Genomic DNA, 21,479 nt, shown 5'->3' on the forward strand with positions numbered 1-21,479 from the left:
AACATGGATTTTATACTTTTTGTTCTGGCTGAAGTTAACATGATAAAGAAGAACAAACTAAGGAAAGATCTGAGGGGTTATTTCTGGCAAATGAGTAAATCCTGAGAGTCTCTGGCAACAAGGTGTATAATAGTGTTGGTAACAACAAAACTGTATTGGAGGGTTCTTGATCCCTTATGTCGTTGTTTCAATACCTCTCAAGTTCTGTCAGAGCTGAGGGCTGATATAATAAAGCCATCTAAGGTTACAGCCAATGGTTACCCAGGCTGTGCAAGCATCCCAGCCAATAGGCAAAAAATATTCTCCATCAAATGAAAGCATAACAGATTCCAAAATCATTCCCAGCATTCCTGTGCCATTAACATGAATGTTGATCGAGGTCTTGATCTGAGTCTGGCATCCAAATTCGAAAACACATGCAAAACACCGTTCTCTGCCATGTTGCCAGTGCTGTGGCTTGTCCTGTGGGGAGAGCTAACAGCCTGTGGGTTTTATTATTGCTATTGTTTTCATTTGTTTTTATCATTTAATAGTTCTCAGATGAGGTACTTCACATCTAAAAGCTTTGGCAACATAGTATACTAAGTTACAAAGATTATCGTAATGGAGAAAAAAAGTCATGCTAGAAATATTAATACTCAGTAGTACATGTCTAAGGAAATTGTTATTCAAAGCTCTTTTATCCAGAAAAGTAACACTAGCATCTGTTGATGCTGCACACTGTGATCTTAACCTTTGGGATGATAACAGAGCATAAAACCTGGCTCCTCCTGCAATCCTGTGCCCTTGAAGGAGTCATTTAGTTAAATTCCTTAATATTTTTGCAGCTGTGGTTGTGGTTTATTAACTGGTGCTGCCTTTAAGAAGGGCCTGTGTCTGCACCAGAGTTTTCATTACTCATCTGTCAATACTCACAGAGTAAAACAAATGGGTCTGGGTAGAGAGGTTTCTGCTCTTCTGTGTAAATGGTTTCTTTTTCTTCATCCCTGCTGCTTCACCCAATGAGAGGGTCGAGAATAGTTTTGATGCGGTACACAGTTACTGGATAGGAAGATCAAGCCTGCTTTGTCTGTTAGGATTATTTTAAGCTATGATGTTCAGATTTTATTAAATGAACTACATGGAACTAAAGCCATCTCTCTCTCCCGAAGTATTCTCACTTGTAGAGCTGTAAAATGGCCTTTATTGTGAATCGTACCATTTGAAGAACCTCCAGAGTTTCTCTTCTGCAGTGAATAAAATATGATCTTTGGCCAGTTCAACAATTTGCTTGTCAGGTGAAATCCAGTTGAGTTTTGTTTGGGTTTGCTTTTGTTTTTAAATAGTCCTCAAAACTGAAAATTAGATAAGCCAAAATTATTCCATTGCTGGCCTTACTGAATCAAATTGTAGGGTTTACAGTAATTGCCTTGGCTTCTGGGTGAAACGCGGGAGGCAATTTAGCTGCCTGGATTTTTGGTTTTTTGTATGATAATTGTAAATGAAGGGCATATCTTATTCTAAAGCCCCAGCAGAACAGGGATATCTGCTCTGAAGGATGGAGATGGAAATAAATTCCATGCTGGTGCATAGTATAGGTGACTGAATGGAATAAAATACTGTACAATATAGAATGCTTTGCTGGAACAGGGCAGGGCTGTAGCAAAAGGATGAGCATAATGTACTAAGTAGGGGAGGAGGATTTGCAGAACGTAGGGTGTTGACTCACTTGACCACAAGCTTCTCTCGAGTTTCACACTTGGCTGTGACATGTATTGAATAGAATAGCAGGTAGGCTAGTGAGCAAGCGTGCCCATGAGCCAAAAGTCAGTGCTGATCATTTTCTGCTTATGTGTATTTGGGGGGAAGTAGTGGAGTCCTTACACCCTTTTCCTGTTGTGCGTTCTGGTTTTGCTTAGTTTTTATCCTACTTCAGAAAATCACGGTGGGGCAAACCCACATGCAGCAGTTCCCTCTGTAAGATGTAAAGAATGGAGGTGCAGCCCAGTAAAAGCAATTCATGATTTGAAGTCTTGTTTTGTGCCTCTGCCTCTTGGATACATGAGGGGTTGGCTGGTAAATTTGTGCCGGTTTCCTTAGCACAGGGCTGCCTTTTCTCATGGAGTTGCAGTCAAATGTATTTTAAAGCTTGTCCTGTGGGAGACCATTCTGTGTTACCGTGTCCTTCAGTGAGGGCGGAGGGAACTGAAACCTCTGCCAGACTGAGCTCTTCACCAGCTGCAAGCATGAGGACCTAGTCTGGAGATAAAAACTGATTAGTGGATAATTCCCCCAGAACGAATAATCTCAGCCTTAAAAGATGAATTGCAGATGGTTTTGGATGAGAGAGATATCAGGTTTAAAATGTCATTCTTTCGGTAACCTGAATCTACTGACCTTGCGTGGCATTGCAGAGATCATTCCAGCCAAGGAAGGATGGCAGGAGAAGCTTGCCCGTGGTGCTCGGCAGTGCTTCCTGGCTATCCCCTGAGCTCCCAGTGCTATATTTGCCTGGTGGTTTGAAAAGTCTTTCACTCTACAAGGTCAAGGAAAGCTTCCAAAATACAGAAGAGAGCCATTGTAAACTCCTCGGGCAAGAAGGATTAGTATCTAATATGACTTTTTAAACAGTTTTTGTATGAGTTATGCGTCTTTACTCATCTTTCACCTTTGCAAAGGTAACAGTACATGTGTGTTTGCCTAGCTTTGACTGGAAAGCTTGCAAAAAAACAATGCTGAAACATAAAACCAAATTAAGGACTTTATGAGCAAACTATGTCAATAAAGACCATCATTATGTGTAGCTGTGCAGCTTATCAAATTACTCCAGCAAGAGTCTCCTTACAAATGCCTTTGTATTTTATCTGTTGACCCATCCATCTCAACACTTACAGTAACGTTTCAGTACTGTCTTATAAAGCCCTTTATTGAAACAAAGCTGTTCTTGGACTGGTTAATCAACAGATGCAATTAATACAATGATGTTTGTCTTGACACCCTGTCTCACTGTGGAGGCATTGTAAGCAGCATCGCTGCACGAGGAGATCTGTGTGGTTGAGGACTCACTGTACTGGCAGATCACTCAACATTTGTATTCGGCGTAAAGTCAACATTGAAAGAGTTTCAGACCTCTCAGCTGGCAAATGGTCTCACTGGCGCTTCAAGTGATGTTCACAAAAGGTTAAATCCTAATCTGCAGCACTTCTAATTTATTCAACAGTTTTATAAAATGCTGGGATTTCATTCAGTTTCAGAGCACCAGAAGTGTAAAAGGAAAGCTCAGATGGAATTTCTTCTTGTGCGGGTTGGAGAGGTGGTAAAGGAAGTAGGATTTGGGCTCAGATATTTATTCTTTTAGCAGAACAATGTCAGTTCCAGACCAGGGCTTCTCACATGTGTTTTGCCCTGGGAACTTGTATAAAACGTCTTCCCTTTCAGCTATTTCATTTTTAGCTGTATAGAGGGTGTAACCATTGTTTAAAGGAGTGTCGGTGGCATGAAGCCAGTTGATAGCTAAACCCTATCATGAATTGTTTTAAAGCGAGTATGATTTTCTGTACTGAGATATATTGATGACTCTTTTTCAAGGCAGGAAGTACATGCTGACTCTAGCAGTTGCCAGAGCAGCTGTTCATTATGAGTAAGCCATATGAAAAATCTTGTGAAAACCTGAATATCAGTAGGAAGCAGCGTGAGCTCAAATGATCAGCTCCAATGTATGGTTCAGCTGTATCAAGAACAGCTTTCATATTTTTACTTGCTCAGAATTTAAGACTGGAAAAAAGTTTCTGTTTCCTATGGAATCCATGTCTGTAGGATAGTTTACAGAGAGGTGTTTAACTGCAGGCTGGTTGATATTTGTAAAGGCTTGTCTGGACACTCCCCAGACTCTTGCTCCAGGGTACAAGTTTATTTGATTTATCCCGTGTTGAGTTGATGAAGCAGTTTCTGTCTCTGTAAGTAGGCATCTCAGCTGGCTCCATGGCTTTTGGTATTTCCTAGTGTTGTAGCACCAGTGTCACTTAGGCTGGGTCTATATTAGGCAGGGCACACACTTGAAAGGTGGTCCTCTCTCTGTCCTCTGTTTCCTAATCAGTAAGCTGTGGCTTTTTTTGTTATGGTCTGCCTCCGATTTTTATCAGAGCTGACTTTTGTCAAGACTGCTACCCAGATTTCCATTTATTTCCACCAAAATGTTTGTTTTGAATTAATAGATGTTTCAATGTAGTTAACATTTTCTGGAAAAAGACCATTACTTTGGTCCAAACCCCTCTGTACCATGCCAGCTATGAGCACCCATGGGGACCCTGGGCCTTGGTGAGCTCTTCTGGGTACAGTGGCTGTAGCAGAACCACTGACCTTTGGCTGACAAAAAGAAGAGTAGGAAAGAACTACTGTGCTCTGAACGTGAACCTTCCTGGGAACTGTGTACGCAGAGATAAGAAACCAAAGGGGAAAACCCTTCACTTATAGCTGATGCATTCTACAAGTGAATCCCAGTAATTTCCTAACTCCGCTTCTGAGATAATTTCAGCCCAAGTTCATTTACTTCCTTCATTCTGTGTTTGAGCTCTGCCTCTGAGTTGCTTTTCATTTGTTATTGTTCCTTGTTGTCTTTGATACCAGGATATGATTTCTTCTTTGTCACCTCCCACTGCCCTTTGTTTCTCTTAGTTTACAACTTCTTTGTTGCATACACTCATGTTGCTTGTAGTGCATCCTGTCTAAGAGCCTGTGTCACAAGGTTTTGATTCAGTGGGGTTATCCTGGAGATGTATAGGGATGTGCCGGCAAATAATGGTACGTATGTCACTGCAAAGGAACATAGGGAAGTGATGGAGTCACCATGCCTGGCGAGGTTCAAAAAACCTGTAGATGTGGCACTTCAGGACATGGTTTAGTAGGCATGACGGGGTTGGGCTGATGGTTGGACTGGATGATCATAGAGGTCTTTTCGTAACTTTGATGATCCTATGATTCTACATGCACATCTTGCCCAAGCAGTAGAGCTTCTGTTGCTGCTGAATGTGGTTCTCAGGCCTTGGCTGATGAGGATGGGAGCACAATGAAAGGTGGGGTGTTCTGGCTTATTTTAAGAACAAAATTCAATTTCCCTTGATGCAGTAGTTCCATGAATCAGAAAGGAAAATGTGTAATGCTTAGTGTTCATCTGGAGCTTTACATTTTTAGAGCATTGTGCAAGCATTTATTCTGTATACTTGACTTCATGATGGGTAGTGATGGAAAGCGCTGTCTGCAGTGAGGTAAGAATTGTGAGTACAAGTCTGCCCTTCTTTCACATGCTGGTGTGATTTAACTTGTTAGTTTGTTCAGATCATGTCCGTCTCCTTAAGCTTTTGCGGGCTTTTCAGTTTATCTCTAGAGCAGGTTGTTAGTTGATGTTTTTAAGGCATTGAGATCTCAATGGAGACAGAGTGGAAGGCAGTCTTGCGTAGTGGTGGCATCTCTTCCATTGTGGGAAGATGCAGGTAACATTGTGTGCACAGAGCATGCCACCTAGAGGAATGGAGGAGGCTGGCATGGCTGTAGCCATGATTTGCTGGTAAAATTGAGGTGTCTGTGAAAAAAGGTAAGTTGAAAAGTGCTCCAGACAACATGCTTTGTGGCCCTGCCTCTATTACATTCACCAAGTTGAGTGTGAGAAGGTCCATGCGCAGCTACCTTCCCATCAGCACTTCTCAACAAACACTTTCAACTTTTTACACAAGACCACTGTTCATGATTTAGCCTCCTGGTTATGTTGATGCCAATCTTTCACAAAGGCTCAAGAATCTGAAATTAAATTGAGGATCTCACCTTGTATTCTCCGGAAATTAGGGTGAGGAATCTAGTACAAGGTGTGGTTTGATGGGCTCATGCTCTCCGAGCTCGATGCTTTCTTTGGCTTGTATGTCGCAATTTATTTTGCGGGAGACTAATAAATTTCCCAGAAGATTATCCTAATTTCCAGAGTCTCAAAGTCTGAGTTGTAATTAAGCACTTAATTTGATGAGGGTTTTTAAATGTGTTGCTAGTCTACTGGCAGCATGGGGAAACACTTCCATCTTCAGCCCAGCTTCCCTTGTGTTAGGTTCAAGCTCAGAAAACTGTTTTATATTTAGAACCAGCAGAATTGCAGCCTGCCAGACAGGCCTCAGAAAATTGCCTCAAATCTGTACTTTCTGGGTAGGTTAAAGCCAAATTTGAAAGAAGCCTGGCTTTCTTGAAGTTGGAGTTAAGGCGATGGCAATTTTTCATAAATGAATGGTCGGTGGGAAATTTTAATAATACATTTGATTGCTTACAATTTTAATGATCATTTTATTTCTTGATCATCCAGAGCATCAGGGAGTTGTGTTTTCAGATCCAGGCACGTGGATTGACCGGAGGGTATCACGTCTTTAGGACAGGAATTAGATCCACATTAGTCTAACATGTGTCTTAATAAGGTCATAACCAATGACTTGGGCTCATAGGATTTAATATACAAACAATAATGACTGAGTAGGGTTTTTTCCTTTCTTTGAGGTTGTGGCTTCTTGTTGCCTCTGATTAAGTTTGTGTCTTCTGCTAAAGTTTCTCTCTGTTCTTCAAGTAAAAGATCTTTTCTGCCCCTCTCTCCTGCACTTCAACTTTCACACTTAAATGCTCAGGAACAATCTTGAAGACTTTATCACGCTGTGCCTCTGAATTGACCCCAATGTATTTTCATCAAGACATTAGCATGGCTTTCCCATTTCCTTCTATTCTGAGCTTAAATTTTCCTGTTATGGGAATAGTAAAAGAAAAAAAAAAAAAGAATAAAAATCAAATTGCAATTAGTCATATGTTAAAACACCCAGACTAAAGCCAGCAGGAAGAGCATCCTCTCAGTGTCAGTGTGCCATTTTGGCTGCAGAAGGATCTCCTGCATGTATGGACCATTCTAGCATTTAACAAGCCCATTCCGTGGCTGCCCCCATGTCTCTCTCCTTAACACATGCCCCTTTTTCCTGATAACTCTCTGGCCTCCAGGCTACTGACAGCTGTTGTCCACTTGCTGCTAATTAAGAAAGCAGCATGAGGAATGGGAATGTGGATTGGAGAGATTGAACCCCCCTCTCTGCAGCAAAGCGTTTCAACCTGATTAAAAAGAGTCTGACTGACGACTGATCGGCCTCTTTCTTCCTCCCCTCTCTGCTGAGCCTCTCTGTAGAGAGCCTGTTTGCTATCAAGACGCACATGTTAGGTCCTCTCTATGTCCCTGTATTTTTTAGATCCTGTAACAATAAGCACCGTCAGAACAGATTTACCCTTTAAATAGTGGGCACGTGTGAAATTTTAAGCCACTATAAAGCCCCATATTTAACATGCAAAGCGTTGTGTACATCTGTGCTCTTATTCAGAAATTCAAATGTAGGTCGTATTTTTTAAATAAAATGACACATGCTTTGTTGAAAATTTAGAATTAGCTGTAAGAATCAAGATCGTCATGAATTAACAGCACTTAAGTGGAGGGACCGATGGTTTCAAGGGTTTTCCTTCTTTCTTTAAGGATATTCTGTGTTTGTTTTGTTTCCTTGTTTTCTTTTTCCATGTTTTGCATCAGGTCCCAGTGGGTGACCTTTTGTGTGATATGGTTACGCTGTGATTTTTATGATCCTGCAAGAGAGCGGGCTTGAACTCTGGAATTCCCTTTCTGACCTGTGCTTCTGTGGAGGTAAAATTATAGACTGAGGTTAAGATAAGATAAAATTGTCGTATTGGTACACAACCAGAAGATGGGAATTCAAGTAAGAGTGATGGTAATTTGGTAGAAGCATCCTCCTCTAACACTGATGCTCTCTGGAGCTGTTTACCCCCAGGAATATGATGACTCTCTGTATTTCAGATTAGACCTCCTAAATTCAATCTGAATTCTTATCTGCAGTAAGTGGGCTCTGTATAGCCCCTAGCATGCTTTGAAAGCAGCGTCATTTGCTGTCATGTCTGGAATGTAATTTCTTTTCTTCCTGTTGTGATTTTTTTCTTGTGCTTGGCTGTTACCTTTCACCTTGGAGATGATTGTTTCTTTATACAATAATTCAACACAATCAGACCTTCTCTTTAAAAGCGTTATGTATATATAGGAGAAAATGTTTATTTAAATTAAGAATAGATCACTGCCAGGCTCGGCTCCTTAGGCACGAGATTAAAATGGTGTTTCTTTTTTTCCTTCAAGGAAAATATTATTTCCAAATTGATCATCTCATTAAAGGCTCTGGTTTGGCTAGTAATTTTGTAAAGTAAGCCTGGTAGACTTACTGCTAGGAAGTTAATGGGATGATTTCTCTACTAGTAACAATTTCTGGAGACTCCAAATCTCTTGTCTCTCTTGCTGTGGGAGGTAATTAAGAATATGAGGGAGTGCTTTCTTGGTTTGAAATGTTGAAGGGACTGTAAGCATTTGCACTCTTATATCTGGAGAGTCACGTTTGCTGTGACTATGGGTCATTTCTTTCACAGTAACCTGATTATTGCTTGGACAGCTTTGCCAAACTGTTTACTCTGATGGCAGTGCATTTCAAGCTGATTATAGGAATATTATGCTGCTTCAGCATCACAGTTAGTCTGTATGTCCTTTAATGCCACTGACAGTGACATCAAGAATTGAGCTGCTGTCGTCCAGGTAGGTCCTCTGCCAGTATTGACATGGTGGTTTGCGTCTGTTCTGTATTACCTTTTTGTGGGACTGATGGCAAGTGTCACATGCTCTGAATCCTCACCTCTCATCCATTTGTGCTGTGAATTTCTGGCCCACTCCTGCCAACTGGGAAAAAAGAAATATATACAAACAATGTTGAGAACAGACCGCTGAGTGTTATGGGGTGTGACTATGAGAAAATTCTCCTTGGAGGTTTCTAATCTACCTCTGTTTGACAGAGCTGGACTTTACCTGAGAAACAGCTTCCCATATTACGCCTAAATATTTCCCTTTATTGCCAGTTTGTCTTCTAATTAACTAACTCCACTTTGCAAGCGGACAGTCTTATTCCAAAGTAAAACCATGCAGGGATTTAATTGGGAATATTGTGTGTGAGTTTGCAACCTTTGGCTTGATTCGAATGACCTTTCTTGGATAGCAAAGCCCTCTCACTTGTAAACTCTGGGCTGTAAGGTTCTTGTGGCTTTGAATGTTGGTGCGTTTTATCATGATAAATTACTGGTTTATTATAGTTTCAGGTGATCTCCCTAGAAGTACAGAATCCTATAGATTCCAGAAAACCAGCTCAGTTCTTCACCTGCTCTGTTCTCTGCCACCAAATGGTGAATTAATTGGCTATGCTTGAAGTATTTTCTATATATGTATTTTAATTATCTTTTTTAAATTATTTGAATAGTTGTTGAAAATGACTTCTGTGAGAGGCATGTTTCAGAGTTTCTAAATTAATCAGTTCAGTTTCATTTAGCCCTGTGACTGCTGTATATAGTGGTGGGGTTTTATCCAATGGCAGCAATCAAGCCATTATGGGTGTTTTGTACCTGTGGCTTATGATTAATATCAGGATGGACATGGAGATGCTTTGTGTTCTTTGAAGTCATGTACACTGTAGGAGCCTTCAGCAGAGGAACATGGGACTCTCAACCTGTTTTAACGAAGCAGGTTTGCCCAAGTCAGATGCTTTTTCTGGGATTTGTTTGAGACATCTTTGTGTTTTGCAGTCCTTGCAATAGTTTCACCGCTGATTTTCAAGTTAATAAAGAATGATGGCCCATTTAGTGCATTCAGACCTTCTTGACTGCAGAATTGCCAAAAATTAAGCAGGAGAGATCTCTTCCATCTGTCATTCTTCTACAGAAATCAGCAGTTAAGAAGTAGAAGTAGCTGAGAGTTTGTTTGCTGAGCTTCAGAGTAGAGTTCATGAGTGCACAGAGGGGAAGAAAGGCAAAACTGACTTGTTTGTTTGGGGAGGGAGGCAAATGGATTTTGTTGTGTAAGTGTGTAAACAAGGTAGAAAGGAAAGGGAAATTTTCCTAATGCTAAAATAAATGAAGCCCTAGTTCAGATTGGGAATCTTGAGAAGTCATGCAGGGCATCGTGGGAGAGTGCTCCTTGTGGGGAGCAGATGTTTGTTGAGGTCCTGCGGTCAACGGCTGCAGTGTTCAACTCCTCTCAGCCCCCTCCCATAACTCATGGCTGTTTCTGCCAAGCAGCACCCCATCTCCTCTTCTTCCTGTTCCCCTCCCCCCCCCCCCAATGAATTTTCAGATAAAAGTAGAGAAAATAGGTTTCTGGTGATCTGTAGGGTCACTAGTCTGCCCTCTTATTTTGTTGTTATTGCAGAGTCTCAGACACATACTCTCCTAGACGTTAAGTATTTTTAGCACGCGTGATATTAGATACTAATACAAAGCTGTGGTTTTAACAAGACTGCTACAAAGCTTACTACTAGATGCTTCTTACACTGCAAAATAATACTAATAAACATGGATCATGCGTACAAAGTCAGTTCTGTGCTTGCAACACTATAGGTGGTTGTTTATTAGTTGAAAGATGGTTTCCACTGTTTCTTGTTGCTTTACAGCAGTGTAATTTTTTTGACTCATTAGCTGGATTCAGCTGAAGGCTCAGAATCCAACAGGGGTGAAGTTTGTGCAGGGTGGTTCTGTGTTACCAGATGATAATGTTAAGCACAGAAGCTCTGGGAGGTATTTACCTGTGTAATAATGGCACTGAAGGTACTTTAATAAACACATATTTATTTTTTTCTGAACCCAACTGTTATGACATGCTAAATCCACTGCAGAAACCAGGAGGTTATTGAATGTTTTTCACAGTGAAGGAGCATAAAGTTAATCACACTGAAGCTTTGACAAAGCACCCGTCTTAGCCAGGCCAAAGAGGCAGCCTTCTCTGGACATGATGGAGCATAGCCTGACCTGACCTGCAGCCCTCCGAGGGCTGCCAGACCTAGTGCCACACGTCTTGAAGCCTCAAGGAGCTGAAGTTTCTCGTTACAGACTAGTTGTTGTTTTCCAAATGGACCTCCTGAATTCCTGAAGTATTGCTCAATGTACCACAAGCTGAAATTAGTATTGATTCACCTTTCGGGGTTGGACAGCAGGATCGCCACACAATCACGTGTTGTGTTGCAGAGACTTAAATAGCTTTGGCAGTTGTGGTTTTACTGCTTTGTCAAAACCAAATTAAATATAAATACCGTGCAACATTATTTCTTATTTATAGAATCTTACAGACTCTCTGCCACAGGAACTGAGCATGGGGGTTTAAAACACACTTTTTTTTCCCGTGGATTTAATGTTGGTCTTCAAATGCATTTGTGCAGCACACTGTGCCTCTGTGGCAGGTACAGCTCTTGGCAAGATCTCACTTTTGAAACCTGATGCCGTGCTTTGCATGGGATGTGATATGATAAGGCTGTTAGCAAAACCTCACTCAAGGAGCTGTTATTTCACCAAGATTTATTCGGTGATAAAATAATTGTTTCAGCAGGATTGTAAAGAGATGCTGAGATAAGGTTCAACTTTGGTGTTGGTAAAATACAGCCTCAGCTTCACTCCGTTTAGCTTTCACCCCGTTAAAGGTGTTTCTTCTTGAAATGCAGGCCAGCTTCCCACATAGGGAAACTGGAAGCTTATTAAAAAGTAGAAATTGATTCTTAGTAGGGCCCACTTTTGGTAATTTCCATAAAAGATAACGGTAACTGTTTAAATACAGGTCCCAGGATGATACAAGAAGTAACGTTGCTAGCAAAGAAATAAGCTCCAAAGAAATCAGGCTCATCTGTCTCCTTAAGTGGGGTTCCAAACTTGTTACTGCGTTAGGCTACGTAATATTCCAAAGTAGCTGGGGAACAGGTACTTTTTCTTCAGCATTAAATTAACAAGTACAATTTTAGTGACTGTTTCCATGCTGCAGGCCACTTAAGGCTTCAGTAGCATGGAAACAGTCACTTAGATTTTACCAAAGCCTTAAGTCTTCAGTAGGCTCAGTTGTGTTAACATGGATTCCATCAGATTCCCATTGTGTTTCTGGTGACTCTTGTACACATTTGCTAGGGTTTGCTTCTGTAGAAGTTTATTTTTGTGTATCTCTTTAAACCAAACAAAAATATCTTTAAAGTCAGGCTTTGCTGAGTAGATGAGTTTTCATAGCTGTGTGCCTTCTCCTTGAAGCCTGGCGTCGGTAGGAGCGATGTAACCAGGCAGTTTTAATTCAGGCAGGAAGAGACAAGATAAAACAGAGAGTTGTCGGAAATAATTGTTTGCTGCTAAAGTAACTTACAGTGTTTATGTGCTGTAGAGTGAAGGATAGACATCTCACTTAGACTCCGTAAGCCACCTCATGTCCCTGCCATGATGGTACAGGGATGTGCTAATCCCACAGCTAACACAGACCAGGGCTAGTATTTCCTCTCCCTCTTGGGCTGTTCAGTTCAATTAATATCTCGGCTTCCCCCTTGCTGGAGGCACTGTTATTTCAAATTGTGCTTGTAGAAGACTAAAATTTCCTGCTGCCTGTAGGCAGGCAAATAAAACTGGTGGTTTGGTTGCAGATCCTATCAGATATAGAATAGGGTATGGAACTGAGGATATCGCCTGAAGCTTCTTAACCCTTTATGCAAGCAGCACAACAGTAATGGAGAAGCAGCTTCTGACCTGATTACATCAGAAATTTCACACCTCCGGTGCTGCTGTATCACTTTGCACACATCTGTGTACGCGGAGATAGAGAGATGGCCCTTTGGGGCAGCACTGTAGTAGCACTTCAAAGTTAAGCGATTTGCATAGCCCTCCTGTCATACCTTGTTCTACTGAGTAAGCAATATTAGGGAGGTTTACACTGGTACTGAAATGTCTCTCTAGGAGATGGTGCTGGCCTGGTTCCTGAAATTCATTTTTCTTTCTCTTGCAGAGATGTGAGCCCCCAGCATGGTGCGCTGAAGTTGTGCAGGCATGTTTAATCTCACCGAACCGATATCTGCTTTTCAGCATCTGAGCCCTGAGGATACAGTGCTAGTCAGAACAGTGAGAAATGAGGCTTCCTTGCAGGGGAGTTAGCTCATCTCTTAACACCCATGGAAAAGAGCTTACATCACACCCTCACCTGGACTGTTGCCCTTAATCTATGGCACTTGCTGAAGAAGGAAATAAAATTGAGCATGTTTAAGCAAATGCTTTCCATGTTTTGATCTTATTTCTTGTGCTCAGCTCAGATGAGTGTGGGCGGTGGCTTTTGGGCAGGGTATAAGGTTCCTCCCAAGCCTCGTAGAAAAGAGGGTTTAGCTTTGAAATTGAGTCTGAATATGCGAAGAGTCTGTAATCAGAGGTCAAAAATAAAGATGACTATAATTAGTAATGTCCAAAGCAACTGGAAATTGTGTCAGGCAGATCCGAGCCAGCTTCTCTTTTTTTTTTTTCCATTGCCTAATGAATGAGAGCTGAGGTTACTCTCTGAGGATGAGAGAGGGCCACGTTTTTCCCATTCAGAAATGGTGCTGTGGGTTAGCTATAAAGCCAAGACTTTCATTTACAACCTTGTTTTTCAGCTGTTGAACCTGTGGGCAGGTTGTCAGCAATTAGGCTTTTCCCTAAAGCATCTAAAATAATGCGTTTCTGCTTGCCGTCCCACAGAGTGCCAGTGACGACATTCTATCACCTTGGAGATGGATAAACAGTCTCAGCAACATCACGTTATAATCTTTCAGGTCTGAGTTTCAAAGGTGACAGCCATATAATTGAAACCCATACCTAGCAAAGGTTTTTCTGTGTGGAAAGAGTCTAAATGGACTTGGGTAGAATGAGAGGAGGAGAGACGGAGTTTAAGCAGAGCTCAGTGACAAGGCTTTTTGCTTGGCCATGGCATCAGGGTGAATGAACCGAATTAGCTTTGGCTCACATGCTCCCTGCAGCCTGGAGTGACTCAGGTAGTGTGCATGCATACTTGTGCCTGTGGGGCTTTATTTTTAGATGTCTGAATCACTGTCATGACTGTATCCTCATAAAGCCGTTAGATGCGTGGGGATGCCCACAGACCCCATATTAAGTCATGTTTGGTGAACAGAGAAGTTCAAGATTCCCTCGCGACCGTTGCAATTTCTGTGCTCAGAGCTGTTTGCTGAACTAATGCAGAGGCTATGCCTTGTAGCTGGATTATATTTTCCATTTAAAATTAAATGTTTAGTTAACGACCTTGGTGGTTTTTATGTGTAGAGCAGAGTGAGCATGGACCACAGCAGTCATGTTGATGTTGGATGCTACTTGACTCTTAGAGTTGCTGGCACAGGGGGAGTTGTGGGTCATGTTACCAGTGCTGTAATCCCATTAGTTCTTTCAGGCTTGCAGGACTGCGCTAAATCAGTACTTAAATGGGGGGTTACCAGAGACTCACCAGATGCCGCACAAAGGTTTACTAGTGCTTTGGTGAAGGGCAACATTTCTGTTTGGGAGTTGAGATGGGACCAATCTGTTGGAGCAGCTTGCTTTCAGATAGACAGAACAAAAGTCCTGTTTGTTTTTTGTCATCCGATTACAGTATCTTTTTCAAAAAGACGTCTCAAAGTCAGCTTTGGTGGGCTGGAGGACATTGGAGTTAGGGAGCCAAGTTCTACTCCCTTAAACCTGTCCTTGTTCCACTAATTGTACGTTTTCAGTATTTTTCCTGTTGCTGCAGTTTTCAGCAGCTAAAGGATTTCTGGTTTATATACCTGCATGCAAGGAGATTTCTCTCTTCTGAAATACTTGAAGCTAAAAGAGGGTGATGAGTGAACCTGGTCAGCTGCTCTGAACCTGCTGCTTGATCTGGTGTATCTTCTTTTCCTTGCAGCCTAAAGATTTGCTTCCAAATGTGTAGCTGGAAGGAAGAGGAGCTGTAATACTAATGCACCATAAAATTAATGTTGTAGGTTGACCCAATCCTTTTCACTGCATTCGGGAGACGTGGCTGAATTGATAAGTTGCCCTGTGTGCCTCCCAGTTCCCTCGCAAACACTGTGAGCTCTTTCCACATGAGGCTGCTGCAGCTGGAGATGCCTCATTCATGGTTGCTTAGAAAGAAAAAAAAAAATCAAAATAAAAATGTGCTCTCTGACAAATAAAAATGTTTTGCTTCCTCTGGAGGCCCCAGAGGGCGGCCTCCATTATTTAAAAAATAATGAAGCCTGTGAGTCAGTGAGCATTGCCTGGCCAGCTGAGAGGGAACTGAGCCTCCCTTTTCCATAGAAGTTTGTGCTGTCATTGCACATCATTAATGCTCGCTGGTTTATGCTCATTCACTGTAATGTTGCCAGAAAAGAAAAAGGGCAGTCGGTCTTGCTGCTCCCAACTGCTGGCTGCTTCAAAGGTGACGTGATGTTAAAGGAAAAATTTCTTTAACACTCAAGAATGATTGTTTGATTCTTGAGCTGCCCTTCCTCCACCGTTTTCCTCTAAAACCTGGCGGCTCTCCTAGCGTTGGATTCCCTGGAGAGGCACTTGGAGCAGCTTACAAACAGCCCCACCTAAGGTACAAAGGTTAGGGTGGGCAAACTTCCTGATTGACACTAGACCCTCCCTCTTTTTTTCCTTTCTGAATTGCCTACCAGGTCTTTTTTTGTCCCTGAATAAATTCTCTCTGCTTCAGTTTCTTGGGGCAATGGCAAAGCTGAGAAAAGTAAGCTCACGGAGATGGAAGTGGTGTAGGTCTGAGGCTTCTGTAGCACCCATGATACAGCAGTGATACGCTCAGATGTTTAAAAAGAGTATTTTAATTCTGTTCTGTCACATTCTGTCTCTTCTGTATTTTGGATCCCAGTTTGTCCTTTTGAGAACATGCAGCATCGCACAAGTGCTGCATATCAGCATTTTTAGAATTCTAAACATCCCCAAGACTTTTGAAGAAAGAGGGCGTGAAGTGTATCAGAAGGCTGTTTGCTGTGTAATGCAGGAGCTGAGCCACACTGTGGGTGTAAAAGGGCCAAGGACGTGTCTGGGGTTCTCTTCATCTGTTTCTTCAGCCATTTTTGAAAGCCTAATGCTTCCTCTCCGTCCTTGTAGCTGCACACTGGCAGGCTTGAACATTTTGCCACAAGATCAAGAAGACCTCCACCACAGAATTATTAAAAGTTATTCTTAAAAGTGCCCCTGCGGTAACTTTGCGTTGCCCACAGCCCACTGGTGAGCTCCACATCATTCTTCCTGCATCAGCTCTGCCAGCTCTTCCATGGAGGAACTTGGCGATTGGGAGAAGCTATTTGAGTGTCGGGTCAGAGCAAGATTTTTGCAAAGCTCGAAGGCTTTGATTTTCCATCAATTGCTAGTATTTGAATGTTTGCGTTACAGGAGAGCCCAAAGGCTTTAGCCAAAGCAAAGCCCCCATAGATCTGTGTGCTTTGCCTTCAAGAGGGTTGAAGGGAAATGATTAGGAATTCTAGTGATATATAATATGCGTATAAAACCTTGAACGATCTGTGCTTTGCAGCATGCTTCATGATTATCATCGGAAGCACTCATGCCCAATCTGTCTGTCCCAAAGCATTCTCTTGTGTTTCTGACAGCAGAACTGTGTCTGGAGGAGCCAGAGCTGTAGGGCCAGCCCCGTAGCCCCTCACTGAGTAGCACATCGCAGCACCAAACAGACAACCTTAACGGAAAGGTCATTGTGAACTCTAGCTCATTATTTTTTCCTTTTGCTTCAGAACTCTTAAAGTCCCTGTCAGTTAGGGTTTAGCTGAAGTCTTGCAACTTGCCTTTTGTCTTCCAGAAGTGATGGAGCTGAGCCCAAGGGAACAAATGCCATTTTAATGGGCATCGTTGTGTAACTCATTACATAAGTCACCTCTGCCTTCAAAGGACTCGTGGCATAAATGGCAGGAGCAGTTGATTAAAAAAGTGCACAATAGCTTCATTATGACATGAGAGAGATGTCCGTTGTTATTTTTAATCTGATAGCTTTTAAATATGTGCGTCCAGCAGAGTCCCAAATGGCCTTTAAAAAGGGAACCATTTGTGGGATAAGATTTTTAGACTCCACTTCGTTCTTTCTAACAAGCCGCAAGAGGCAATTCAAGCTGGAAATTGAACTGCAACCCTTTTTTAAAGCTTTGTCTCCTCTAAAGCTGCAGCATTTCAGTGTGTTAACACATACAGAGTGAAAGAAGATGGAGATTCTAGGTTTTCACATGAAGGAAAGAAAAGATACTATATTCTAAAGGGGGTTTTAGTAAGAAAAAAGCCTATTTTTCCATTTGTTTGGTATGATCCAAGCACTAGACCAGTTGAAGAGTTGCCCATTCCTGCTGCTGGAGCCTCCCTGCCATTGAGCTGTGTTGTAGAGATAAAAGATGACCAGGAGGTCCAGAAGCAGATGAGGGGTTATTTCCCATCTCTGAAGCCTCCCGTGTGCTGGTTACGTGCAGCCGGTGTGGTAGGCAGCCAACCAGGAGGACCGGACATCTTGAAAGTCTGCTGTGACTGAGCTCTGTAAAAGGCTGAACTTTCACTTTGACTTTAAAGTAAGTAATTTACTGTCAGGATAGGTTGGTGGAATTCACCAATGTGCACGTGTTTCAGCTTAGTTTTTGATGTTCATTTGAATCCAAGTAGGAAGCAACCGTTTGACTGCGGCAGGGGTGGACATTGGTCTTTGACTTGCCGGCTTTCTCCTAAGCAGCCTAGTTTCTTCACCCACAAGCACATAAGCTGATTTATCTGCCTTCCTCTGTGCTTCTTAATCTGCTGTCATTTAAAATCTGAAGTTCTTTCCTTACCAGATTTAGCTTTCTGTCAGCAAACTGGCAGGCAGCACTGCTTTGCCGGAGCTGGTGGGAGACAAGGGGCTCCCAGGGTGCCAGGCTTGGTGGGTACTGAGAAAACCCTCCAGCAGTACCTGGAGGTTGTTTGGAGGAGGCGTGTAACGGGAGCTTTCTCAGGTTGTGTGTGTGGTCGGACCCCAGACGCGTGCTGGCCAGAGGGAGACGAGCTGGAGAGCTGAGCAGGGCCATGACTCAACAGCTGGAGCGCGTTCAAACACAACTGAACGGGAGCCTCATTAATAGGGGAATGGAATTAGCAATGAAACGAGTGACGTATTAAAACTTCCAGTCAGAAATCAAGAACTTCAGATCCATAGTAAAGTAGTTTTGGAGGGTTTTTTTTTTTTTTCCAGTTGTGTGCAGCAGCAGAGCATCCAGACAGATGAAATGAGGGAACGGAAAGTCAGCTTTGAGACAGAAACACTTTGATACAACTATTTTCCAGCTGAAATCACTCCATCGAGTTTATTACCCTATCTTTTCTCATTCATCTTATAAATATTTGGACACTGCATGGAATTAAGTACAGGGTACGCTCCTGCGGGCCAGAAAGGAGAAGAAGTGCAGAAGGCTGGTGCTGAGACTCCAGTTAAACACTGCCAGTTACTGATCAGTAAGAGGCAAGGGTAATATGATAGAACAATTTCCAGCAGGCAGACTACCAAGCTCAGGAACAACCTCAATGCTGCCTGCATTAAGGGGTTTGGTTACTGTAGACAGGCAGGCAGTAGACAGGAGGGGCAACAGGAGGGACTGGAGAGGTGGTTTGAGCGCTGCCATGGCTCTGTTGTCTGCTTCTCTCTGTACGTTATCAAATTATTTGAAGTTTTTAACTGGACAAACAGAGGACACTGAAATTAGGATATAGCAGAAAGGAGGTGACTTTCTCAAAGCAGAGCAGTGCTCTAGGAAGTCTTACTCAGCTGTGCTTTTTGCAGGAAAATGTCATCTTCATCTGTAGAAGCTGAGATAACTTGACACCTCTGATCTAGAATACCTTAAGTGTAACTTCTCTTTTATGCATCATCCATTCATTAAAATGAAAATTCATTTTATAACGCTTGAATGATATATCTGTTTCAAAACCATAAAGCCTGTCGTGCTGAATGATGCCTGTTGACATATACCGAGTATAATAATAGTAACTTCACCGCTTGATTCATGACTGTGGGGAGAGGGACAAGGGCCTGCATCGATGGAGATGCTGTGCTGGAGTCACTGACTCACCCTCTGCTCTGCTCAGACAAGTTTTTTCACCTTTGTGCTGCTTCCCATCTGTAAGGTTAAGACCTAACTGTTTAAGAATGAGACAGATATGTTTGTAATATGCTCAGAACAAGAAAAGCGCTATTTTAGATGTGTCAGGGAATATAGGTTTGTGACTCATTTGTTTAACTGCAAATGCATCAGAAACTTATGAGCAGATGAGATCTGGAAAATGCTTGTTGTAGATGAAAGGCACAGTAGTAAAGAGCTGCATTAATTTGTGATCTTCAAAGGAGGACTTAGCAGGGCTGTTTAAACAATAGGATTTATTATTTTTGCAAAAATCAGCTGGTTTACTTTGTTAGTGCTATCTTAAGAAGTTCCCGTTCCTCTCCAGCCACTTGCTCCCATCCGCACTCTGTAGTTCTATGTCCCCTCGGAGCATGGTGTGCAAATGATTCAGGGTTTGATGTGACAGAAAGGTAAAGAGAGTGAAGGGCAGTGTTTTGGGTGGTGGTGAAGGGCATCTGCTGTCAGCAGGAGAGAAACTTTCTCTGCTGACAAGACATCTCCTTTTAGAGGTGTCGTGCACACGCAGTGGCTCAGCTCCTTGTGTGCTTGCGCTGTAAAGGTGGGTAGAGGTGTCTGGTGAGGAGAAAAGGAAATTGTAGTCTTCTGAAATCTTTCTCCCTTCCAAATTTTTTGTCCCTACAAGGCAAAATTATCGCCATAAGCTTCTAAGGGTTTTGAAGGTATTGAACATTTTCTTACAGATCTCACTGCAAGCCGTGGAGGAGCCAGGCACACCTGATTGCTTCTACCATTATTTCCCTGTAGATTAATTCTTGCAATTGTTTGCTTCAGAGCCTTGACTTCTGGCAAGCAAGCATGCGTACATGCACATGTATGGAAATTCTCAAATGGTGTGTGAAATAAATATGAATTATTTGAGGGGGAGAGTGCAAGAGCATGATCACAGCAGCCAGGAGCCGTTGCGGTGGTGACCTTCAGCACCCTGTGGAGCCAGAGAGGGTTTAAAGGTTTGGAGATCTCCTTGTGGATGTAAAGCAATGACGTAAATTGTTGCTAAGTTAGGGTGCCAGCTGCTGTGAGTGATTCTTCAGAGGCCAACTGATACGTCTGGATTTATCTGCAGTGACCAAGGTTTTTAGTGCCTCCCTCCTCAGTGCATTAACATTTACACCTGTAAACCGAGAACAAGTCTGCCGTCAGACCAGATTATAATCGGTGCTGATGCAGCTGCCTTTAATAGGATGCCTGCAAAATTTTGATCTAGAAGACAAAATTAACAAGAGTTTTGGGTTTAGTGAAGATTTTAATAGCAGGATCTTAACACATTACCAGGAAACACGTTTAAAAGGGAGACAGCCCTTACGAGGAGGCCAGCACAGGTTCCCTCCCTTGAGTTGTGGTTAGGTGATTTCTGAGTATGAGGAGCGGTGTTTGTGCTGCAGTGTGGTATTTAGCTTCTGGGTGCTAGGTTTGACTCAGCAGCCTTTTCTGTTTGCACTCTGCATGCTAACAAGGTGGTGCAGTGCTGCATGCACGGGACTGTGGCGTTCTGACTCAGTGCAGCCAGTGCAGTCAGTTCCCAAATAATCTAAAAGAAAAATGAAACACAGCAAAACTGCTTACTTTTCTTGATAGTGTAGTTAAAGACGAGTTTGGTGTCTTCTGCTGAATTATATGGGACACTAGAGAGCAATTCAGACCTTCATTTATTAAAGTGCTTTTTGCTCAAAATACATTGCAAATCGCTCTTCAAGGCGGCTTCGTTTTATTTAGCCTCATCACTAAACAGATACAAATACATCTCAGCATTAAGTTTGCATATGGCATTATTGCAAACATTTGAGACTTCTGCCTTTAGATATTGAATCCACAAAAAGTACAGTTTTTGGAAGGGGTGAGCAGTTCTGTAATTAAACTTCTTTGGAGATGTCCCAGTATTGAAGTGGTTCTTCGGTTCTCTGGTTTGTCCTTTACATTTGAAGTGAAACCCAAATGACAAGGGCTGGCAGATTGGCCGTGAAGCCACATCCAAAGGTGATGCTGCCAAGCTGGTAAAGGAAGGATCTGCAGCCTGGGAAGGGCGTTATGTCGGGCTGTGTTCTCCTTTCCTGAAGCAGCCACCAGGCCTGGGTACCCGACAGAACCCTGACCCCCAGCCAAGACACAGCAGCAGCTCTGCTTTGCCAGAGCTCTGTGAACAAGTCACTTCATCCCCTTGACTCAGTTGCTCATCTGCAAAGGAGGGACGATGACTGCCTCCTTTGTAAAGTACTTCGGGATCTGCTGGAGATTAAGTACTTTTAAGAGAGGTGCTTTTCCTTTTCTCTCCCAGGCAGGAGCAGTAGCAATCCTGCTGTTCCTGCCTTTGCACTGCAGCGTTGTTGCCTCCAAGGGGAAGCGGGAAATGATGGTGAAATTGCAGTTGGAAACATAATAGAAAGCCACAATTTGGGGTTTTTTTTTTATCCTGTTCCACTCAATAAATTTACA

The 21,479-nt window shown here is 42.5% G+C and overlaps 1 protein-coding gene across 1 annotated transcript in view; it reads left to right on the plus strand.

Moving 5' to 3' along the window:
- The window catches only part of RAPGEF1 (Rap guanine nucleotide exchange factor 1), an 87,066-nt gene that overhangs the window by 11,798 nt on the left and 53,789 nt on the right, over positions 1-21,479 (plus strand). The window lies entirely within an intron of this gene.

This window comes from Cuculus canorus, chromosome 19 (genome assembly GCF_017976375.1).
Source record: "Cuculus canorus isolate bCucCan1 chromosome 19, bCucCan1.pri, whole genome shotgun sequence".
NCBI lineage: Eukaryota > Metazoa > Chordata > Aves > Cuculiformes > Cuculidae > Cuculus > Cuculus canorus.